The sequence below is a fragment of the Corvus brachyrhynchos genome, unplaced genomic scaffold (genome assembly GCF_000691975.1).
Source record: "Corvus brachyrhynchos isolate BGI_N302 unplaced genomic scaffold, ASM69197v1 scaffold545, whole genome shotgun sequence".
Taxonomy (NCBI): domain Eukaryota; kingdom Metazoa; phylum Chordata; class Aves; order Passeriformes; family Corvidae; genus Corvus; species Corvus brachyrhynchos.
The window spans coordinates 322,171-331,431 of record NW_008238116.1 but is presented as its reverse complement, the minus strand read 5'-3'; the positions used below and the strand labels follow the sequence as shown (position 1 = coordinate 331,431).

Below are 9,261 nucleotides of genomic sequence, written 5' to 3'. Positions count from 1 at the left end.
CGGAAGCCCTGGGATGCTCCGGGTGGGAGCCAGCCTGGAGCGGGGAGTCCGTGCGAGGCGCTGCAGAGGCATTAACTGAGGCAGGATTAACATTCACCAGTGGGAAAAAAATAACTCCATCCGAGCTGCGTCTGTTCCGGGGGCCTCGTGTGCGGCACGAATGGAAGCGCAGCATCCCCTGGGAGCCCCCGGGATGTGTGTGCTGCAGCCGCGTCAGCTCTTTGCAAGGGCTGCTGCTGCCTCGGCTAACGAGCTCCCCGCTGAATGTGTCCTACGCACACCTGAGGATGCAGCCGGCTGCCTTCGCCTCCTCCCCGCTCTGCTCCCGCCTGCTGCCCCCGTCTGTCGCCCGCCAGTGCCGTCACCCCGCGTGGGGAGCAGTGCAGGCAGGACGTGTGCCAGGGCTCGGGGGCTGGGCAGCGTCCCCGGGCACTGCGCTGGCACTCAGGGAGGTGCTGGGTGGTCAGCAGATTGGCGGGTTGGTGTCTTGCAAGGTCAGGTGGGGTTTGGGGGCTGCAGGGTCCGTGCAGGTGCTCAGGGTATCCTGGGGAGCTGCGGTGGGGCCGGGGGGTTCCTTGCTGAGCTGTGTGATGAACCCACACTCACAGTCCCCCACAGATCCCTCAGGACAACTCTGGCAGAGGTGGCACAGACAGAGGTGCCCACCTGCACCTGCAAGCAGTGTGTGGGTGTCCCCAGAGCACGCAGGGCCCAGCCCATCCCTGTGCCAAGGATCTGCTGGATTCTGCAGGCCCCTTCGTGCAGATGTGCCTTCCCAACACATCCCTGCGTGCTGCTGTCTCTTGGGAGACACCCTGGGGAGCTGCGCAAACCCTCGGGGTGCCACTGTCCTGATCCCCAAAGGGGCCCTGGGGTTCTGCTGGGGATGCGTAGGGGGATCTGGCCCCCCTCTGGAGCTGCCCTGCCCGGCTCCCCAGCCTGCTGGCACTCCCAGAAGGGTGGGTTGTTCCTCCAGGATGCGGGAGCACGGGTCGAGTGCGTGGGAAAAGGCTGCAGCTCCGGCTGCAGTGGGCACCGTAATGACAGCCTGGGGATAAGAGGGATAAAGATATCCCCTGGCGCTGCCTCCCACTCGGCTCCGTGGGGAAGCGGTGCCTCCCCACCCCTGCCCAGCTGCTTATTTTTAGGCTGTCACCTCCTGGCTCCTCTCACGGGTGGCTTTTATAAATAGCCAGTGCCTCAGAGCAGCTCCAGTGCCAGGCAGGAGCCCGATGTGTCCGTGCCTGGCACAGCTGCCGGAGACCCTGCCCAGAGGGTGCCCACCCCCTGCTTGCTGCCATCCTCTTCCTCAGGGCTTGGACAACAGGGACAGAGACTGATCCCAGTGTCCACCCCTCTCTGCCAGCCCCCAGGGCTCGGGCACAGCTTCCTTCCCAGCCTGCCTGCTCCAGACACCGTCCTGCCCCCTGGGACACCCCACGCCCTGGCTCTTGTCCCAACACCTTCCCCAGCTCTGATCCCGACCCTCTGGGCTCCCCAAACCCCATCCCTGTGCTCCATCTCCTCACAGCCTTTGCTCTTGCTGCAGCTCTGCATGGCCTGCAGCATCCTCAGGACCCCCTGATCTCCCCCATCCTCTTCTCCTGTGTCTTTTGGCAGCCAGAGCTCCCCGAGTCCCCTCCTTGCCCAGCAGCACCTCCCTGGCACAGCTTTGCCCGGTGCCAGCTCTCGGTGGCCGTGAGCGCTGCCGAGTGGCGGCCGCAGCGCCGTAATTAGCCAGGTACAGCAGGAACACACTTGCAGCCTGACAGCTCTTCTGGAGCCGAATGGGAGCCAATTAATCTAATTAAAGCGGCCACTGGCTCGTTATCACTGCACAGTTCACGAGGCTTCGCGGGTGGCCTGTCCTCACCGTGCCCCTGCCCACGAGCCGCTCGGGTGGGTGCCCACGGTGGGCACGGGCAGGACTCACTCTGAAGCTCTGAGGTACCCAGGGCACTGCCCAGTGGGGAATAAGGGGACACAAATGTGGGTGGGGTGACGCCGCCCCGCACCTCAGACACCCAGAGGTGCCAACACGTGCCTGGGTGCTGGTGGTACCCACCAGAACGGGGCGCAGGGAGATGTCCCCGAGGATGCCGCGGGGTTTGAGTGCCGTGGGGATGCAGTGCCAGCCGGGCCTGGCACTGCGCCACGTCCCGGCGAGGCGGAGCAGGTCCTGCCGGGCGGCACGGCAGCATCCGGCAGGGTAATTACGAGGCAGGCCGAGGAGGAGGGCTGTCGGCACAGGTGTCTGTCAGCAGGGCGCTGGCACTCACGCCGCCTAATTAGACACCCTGCCAACCCTTAATGAGAACAAATGAGAGGCCAGCCAATGCGGGGCTGGGTGGCGGCGTCCAGACCCCCTCCCGTGTGCTGGCCCTGGCCCGGTGCCCTTGGAGATCTGGTGGCCCCAGCCATCGGGGCACGAGGGGCTGGTCACAGCAGCTCAGCACCCTGTGCCAGGGAGCTCTGGCATCAGGGCAGAGTTTGCCGGCCCCACCACACCCCCGTGCCCCAGCCTGTGTTCTGCAGGGTGCTGGGCACCACCCCAAATGCAGCCCCATTCCCAGCCCCATCCTCTTGCCCCTTTCCAAATCCTTTTGGGAGCTGGTGCTCTGTGTAAAGCCAGGTCCTGCCTTGCCCTGCCCTCTCCCCCATGACCCATCCTATTGCAGGACGGACCTGGGTGCCCGGTGGATCTGCTGAGCCTCCAGTTATCCTCTGAGCAGCTCAAGAGCTGCCAGTGCCCCACGAGGCGTCCCAGGGCATGGGGGTCACCACCTCTGTGCCCTCACCCTGGCAACACCCATCCAGCTACACCACGGGACCCAAAAGCATTTGCTCTCCTCAGGATCCCTGTGTGGCTCTTCCAAGGCTCCCTGTAATCCCAAAGGCCACGAGAGCCTTGGCTGAGCACCCAGCACCCGGCAGGAGCACATCCCTGAGCCCCTGTGCACCAGCAGGCTCCTTGTGCCCAGAGAATGGGCGGGGAGGGACACGGTGGCCAGGACAGGTTGGGAGCAGCAGGTGTGCTCCAAAAACCTCAGTGAGGAGGGACTGGAGGAGAAGACCACAGGACACGTGTGGCCCCTTGGAGGCTGTAGCAGGGCTGAGCCAGCTGGAAACACGGTGCAGGACAGGATGAGGGATGAGGCTGGTGTGGCTGGGATATTCCTCTGCAAGTCAATCCCTGGAAGTGTCCAAGGCCAAGCTGGACAGGGCTTGGGATAGCTGAAGGTGGAACGAGATGAACTTTGAGGTCCCTTCCCACCTGGGATTCCAGCATTCCGTGACTTGCACACCAGCGGGCACCGGAGCATCGTGGCTGATGCATGCCCAGGCTGGGAAGCAGGGAAGGGAGCCCAGGAGGGTGGGGGGCTGCAGGCCCCACGCAGCAGCCGGGCTGTGCAGCAGCCCTATAAATAAACACTCCCACACAGCGCGACACACGCCGGGATGCTGAGGGGAGGGGGGTGGCTGGGTGCGGATGCAGCACCGGGAATAACGGGACGAGAGCAAGCGCAGGGAGATGCTGTGAGGGTGTCAGGAAAAGGCACTTTGCAAAACAGCCAGGAGGAGGAGGAGGAGGAAGGAAGCTCCCTGAGGAGCAGGGCACAGGCAGGGCTGAGGTGGCCCCGGAGCCTGCAGCAGGAGGATGTCTGAGGGGACAATGTGGCATTAGGGGACAGGAGGCACCCTGCTCATCGCTGAGCACGCACACACCCGCTCTCCCCTGCTCCGTCCCTGCGTGCCAACTCCCCGTACCCCTGCATTCCCCCCACATCCCCTGGTCCTGGCGTGTCCCCCCAAGCACGAGGACCTGCGTTCCCCCCACGTGTGTCGCTGTCCCTCATGCCACCTCCAAGCCCTGGAGCACCCTCGTGTGAGCACCTCTCCCTCCTCCCCGCGTGCATCCCCATGGAAAATGACCCTCACGCTGCCCAGGAGCTGGCAGCCCCCATCCCCAGGCTCCAGCCTCTCATGGGCTGGGGGGCAGGATGGATCCATGCCACCCCAGCTCCACCAGCCGGGCTGCTCCCCGCAGGTGCCGTCAGTCCACGGCTTAGAGAGATTTAAGGACAGGTGGGGACGTGCCATGTCAGGGCTGCCCCTGGCAGCGGGCAGTGGGATTTGCTGGAGGGCCGGGCGATGTCCCCGTGGCTCAGCGCTGCCCTCTCCTTGTCGCGGCAGGGGCTGAGCGCTTGATGGGCAGCTTGGGATCGCCGGCTCAGCCCCCTCCGCTCCACCGGGGCTGCTCGCCGGCCTTCCAGCTCGCCCAGTTTGTCCACAGCTAGGGCTGTAGTCGGCTGGTGCGGGGGCTGCTCCACCCTGGCCGGAGAGCTGGCAGAGCTGGCACTGCCAGCAGGGCAGAGGCGTGGGGCAGGCGGGGGGGGGACGGCCTGAGCATCCCACCAGCCGTTCTGCCGGGATGCCGAGCCCTGGCCTGCAGGGATGATGGAGCAGATGATGCTCTTGGTCTGAGGCGAAAGGCAGAGAAGAGTTGCCATGGAGACCGGCTATGTCATTTTAAGGAGGCACCGAGGCATTCGCACCCATCCCTCCCGGATGAACCCCGGCAGCGGGAGGCGAGGGGGGCGGGGTGGGGGGGACCCGCATCCCCTCACGTCCCGGGGGGGGTGGCTGGTCCCCAGAGGTGCCACCTCAGGTGGGACCCGGCAGCGAGGTTGCAGGCACGGCTGCCTGCCCAGGGCGTGCCCCGGGGCCAGCCTCCCTCGGGGCAAGCTGGGAGCAACTGGTGGCACCGGGGCAGAGCCGTGGTGCTGCCAGCCCGGCCTGGGCAGGGGATGGGGACAGCCCGCAAGGAGCAGAGGCCAGGAGGTGCCCCCCTCAATTTTTCTGGGGTGGCCCCATGTGCTGGGGAGGGGCTGTAAGTGCTGACCGAGGGGGTGAGGTTCAGGGTGAAATCCAGGAATATCCAGGATTTGGGGATAATTTAAGCTTTAGTTAAAGCGAAGCTTTATGCATTAGCAGCCCCCCCTTTCCTGCAGCCGGCGGGAGCGGCCCCAGCTCGGCCTCTCAGCCTCTGCGGGCAGCTCTGCAGCCTCTGCTGGGATCCCCTCCGCTCTCCCCGGGCCCCACCGGAGGGAGGAATTATCCCAGGTGGGGTTAGATGTCGCAGCACTTCCAACGGGAAGAAACAATCCCAAATATAGCTGGAAACAGTGGATGCAAAATTCCCCCCCTGCTCACTCCCTCTCCCCAGGAGCTTCAGGCACGCTCTGCTCCCAGCGGGCAGCCCCGGGGCCAGGGCTCGCTGCTCGTGGGCTGTTCGCTGTCCCTCCCCTTGGCCAGCTATCCCCTGGCCCTCCGGCTGAGCAGCTCCGTGGCTGCCGCGCTGCTCGGCGCTGTCACCGCTCCGATGGGGCTGGAAGGAAACGCGGAGCTGCTCCGGTGAGTGCGTGCCCGGGAGGATTCCGGGCCCCAGGGTCACCCCGCGGGCCAAGGGGCTGCAGCCACGGCGGGGACACGGCACGGGACACGGCAACACCGGGGGGCAGCGAACAGAAACGGGTGCGCTGAGGGGAGGGCGTCGGGGGGCACAGCTCCGGGGGAGGTGCTGGCACTGTCACAGCGCCAGGGCCATGCGGACGGATGGGGGACGTGCCCGCATGGCCGCTGCTGGCCCAGAGCGAGGGGACAGGGGCCTTGGGCACGGGGCTGAGCGCTGTACACGGTGTGCAGGGAGGTGTGAGCTTTACTCCTCGCCAGGTGTGCGGGCGCCTGAACTCGGCGAGACGAGCACAGACTGCAGCAGAAAGGGATGGCACCGAGCAGGATTCAAGCACGAGCAGCCCGGGGGTCCCTGGCTGCATCCAGACGGGCACCAGCTGCTGGACCCATCTCCCAAAAGCTCCTGGAGCTCTTCCCCCTGGGCAGGGGCAGCGCCCGGCTGCCGGAGCCCGGCACACACCAGCAGCCGCCCGGCCGGGTGGGAGCAGCTCCTCCTGCCATGCTTGCCAAGACTCCCACTCCCGAGACTGTACGACAGGAGAAAAGGGAACAGAAATTCACGTTTTCACATTTAGCTTTCCTTTGTACTCAGCTAATTAGCGCCTGAGTCTGGTGATGTCATTAAAGCAGCACTAAGTCTTTATTGGGGTAATTTAATTTTCCCTTTCATATCAGGATGATTTCCTTTGTTGGGGTAGGTGCTGGAGAGGGGGAAGGGCCCGTGCAGACAATTGCTATTGTCAGGATAAATAATTCCCCGGGGGATTGACAAGGGGGGAGGTGGGCTGGGGGGCTGGGAGCTGTCACTCAGCCGGGTGGCAGCAGCAGCCGGCCATCCCTCCGGGAGCTGGGTGCCTCGGGATGCCTCTCCCTGTGCCGGGTGGGCTCCCCAGCCAGCGAGGCACCTGCCTTGGCCCCTTTCCAACCGCTGAAACCGCGGCTGCCTCAACATTCGGGAGGTGGGTGGGTAAAGCTGGGGGTCTCCCATATTGCTCCCGCCCTTCTCCCACCCCAACACCATCCCTGGTGCTGCTGGGAGGAGGGAATGCGTTTCACTGGGATAAAGGAGCCTTCCTGAGCACCACCCCCCCCGAGTGCTGGAGAACCCCTGGGCTCTGCACACAGCTGGGACACGCCAGGGAGCAGGGAGCTCCCGGGGCTGGCACCGAGCACAGGAGCCCCCACAGGGATCTCCCGCTTTGGGGGTGTCCCGAGTGCCATCCCTGTGCTGGGACTCAGCAGATATTGCCCCTCCCCAGCCCCTCTCCAGGCTCGGAATGTGACGTGGGGATGCTCCAGCACTCACTGACACATCAAACTGGGCACATGGAGGGGCCCAGAGTGTGGGACAGTGTGGGAGACCCAGTGCTGGGGGTCACAGGGCTGCTCAGCATTGCACCTCCCTGGGACACTTCTGGAATGGCTCCAGCCCCTTTCCCAACCCTGCTTTCCCCTCTCCAGTGCCTCCCCTCGGCCTCTTGGCTTGTGCTGCCCCAGGAGGGGTCCCAAACCCGGGTGAGGGGTGAAGGAGATGTCCTGTGGGGTCAGAGCCCCAAGGACCAGCTCTCTCAGCCCCCACAGAGCACCACTGCAGCAGCTCCCTCCTCATCCCTGCCCCACCAGCCAGGGAGAAAAAGGTGGCACATCCCTGGGCAGGAGAGCGGCTGATGGTGCCACCACTCAAATCTCAGTGTCCCCAGGACCTTGGGCACAGCAAGGCTCCGAGGGGACAATGGCATGGGGCAGGCTCATCCTGGGGCACAGCTGGTGGCGGGGGTCTCCCGGTCCAGCAGAGCATCACCAGGGTGGGAGGGGGTGTCAGGAATGATCCCAAAGCTTTAACTCATCAGGTTCAACGCTGTGGACACCTCCAAAGGAATTGTCCTTCGTGGAAAATGGGAAGGCAGGAGAGAGCAACTGGAGGGAGCCGTTTTCCAGCCACCCCTGAGTCCATCTCTGAAGGAACCGTGTCCTTACAGCCCCTCTGGTGCCCACCCTGCAGCTCCCACCTCCCCCGGAGCCCCCCGAGCGCTGCCGCCAGCCTGGGTGCGGAGCAGCAGGAGGGGGAGCGGGGCTGCAGAGGGGAACGTCACACCCGAAACACAAACACGGCTCGTTGGTAATTAGCAACCGTTTCAAGAGGAATGATGAGCCGCCAGTGACAGGCGGGCGGGTTTCTATTAAAAGCTGCCACGTGTGATCCTTCTCCAAGCCTGCCGGCCCCTCCTTACCTGGCGCTGGGGAAATGAGATGCAAACCTGACATTAATGCAACGTTCAGGGTGAGCTTTAATTGCAGCCGGAGCCGCGGAGCCGGGGGCTGGCGGCTCGGCCGGGGGCAGGGGATGGGCACCCTGTCCTCTGCCGCCTCCGCTGCCGGCACGGAGCTGCCCGGAGCTCCGGGATGCTCTCATCCCGCCAGCCTGGTCCCGACCTTCCCGGGGAGGGCGGCATCACGAGGGGGCTCTGAAGTGAGCTCTCGGCAACCTGCGTGTCTCCACAAGCAGAGCCACTCGCTGAAATGTTAAGGGCTTGTTTTAATCCAGCGGAAGGGAAGCGGGAGCGCAGCCCCGGCTGCCAATTGCTCCTCCGAACCTTCCGGAGGAAGGGAAGTGCTCAGCCAAGCAGGGAAGTGTCCTCGAGTGATTCCTCCATGTGCTCAGCCCCAAAATGTCACTTTTCAGCCTCGTGTGGTGGTTTTGTTCCTGGTTTAAAGACGTTCAGAGCTTCCCAAGCATTGCAGAAGGAGCATCCCAAGAGTTAGAGAAGGTGCATCCACGGCCAGGGCAGTGGTTGGGAGGTGGCCCTGGGGGGGGTCTTGGAGCACGAGGAGCCAGGACAGGTGGCACTGGAGCAGGATTTGCTCAGGACTGCTCAAGCTGAGATATGGTGGCCATGGGTTGGGAAGGTGGGGATGGCCCCGGAGCAGGGGCTGAGGGAGGATCTGCTCAGGAATCCAGTGAGTTATGGGAGCCAGGAGAGCAACCCAGTTCTGGATTTGGGAGATTGGCTCCCCCAGTCCCACTCTGTGCAGTGAAAGTGAGGAATTACTGTCAGGCTGGGCAGAAGGGCGAAGGGGACGATCAGCCAGAGGGGCCAAGGCCACCAGCGCTGGGGACCATCGCTCTGAGGGCTGAAGAGCAGCTCCTGCCCCTGCTCACGGTGTGAGCAGCAGTGTCCACGTCCCTTGCCCAAGGTGAGGGCTCCCCTTGCTTCACAATTTCTCACCCTCACACCTCGACCCAACCGAAACTGCAGCTCCTGCCAAGGGCAGCGCAGGGACAGCTCCGAGCTCTGCTCCCTGGGACAGGGACAGCACCCAGGGAGCGGCTGGAGCTGGGCCAGGGCGGTTGGGATGCATCTCAGGGAAAGGCTCTTCCCCCAGAGGGTGCTGGGCACTGAACCAGGGAATGGGCACGGCCCCAGAGCTCCAGGAGTGTTTGGACACCGCTGCCAGGGACGCACCGAGTGGGATTGTTGGGGGTCTGTGCAGGGCCAGGAGCTGGACTCGTGATCCTTGTGGGTCCCTTCCAGCTCAGGATATTCCATGATTCCATGATAAATCTATCCAAGGGTTAACCAGCCTGGAGCTGCTGTAACCCCAGGAGCGGAGCAGGGCTGAACATGCTCTCGCTGCCTCTCAGCAGGCTCCTCTCGCAGTGATTTGCTGAGCCACGGCGAGGTTTCGCTTTAGCAAGGGCTGGTTGTGCTGAGCGGCTTTGGCTCGACCTCGTGCCGCTCTGGGTCTGCTGAAGGAGGCGGGTCTGCCTCAGCTCAGCTCCAGACC

The 9,261-nt window shown here is 64.4% G+C and overlaps 1 long non-coding RNA gene across 2 annotated transcripts; it reads left to right on the top strand.

The window, feature by feature from the left end:
* The first annotated feature begins 4,632 nt into the window (after positions 1–4,632).
* On the top strand, positions 4,633–6,116 carry LOC108446535. Of its 2 annotated transcripts, XR_001861741.1 has the most exons (3): positions 4,633–5,124; positions 5,228–5,415; positions 5,734–6,116. It is a non-coding gene; the product is annotated as an uncharacterized LOC108446535 (long non-coding RNA). The 2 variants fall into 2 exon arrangements; XR_001861740.1 differs by having other exon boundaries at positions 4,642–5,415.
* Positions 6,117–9,261: the final 3,145 nt, after the last annotated feature.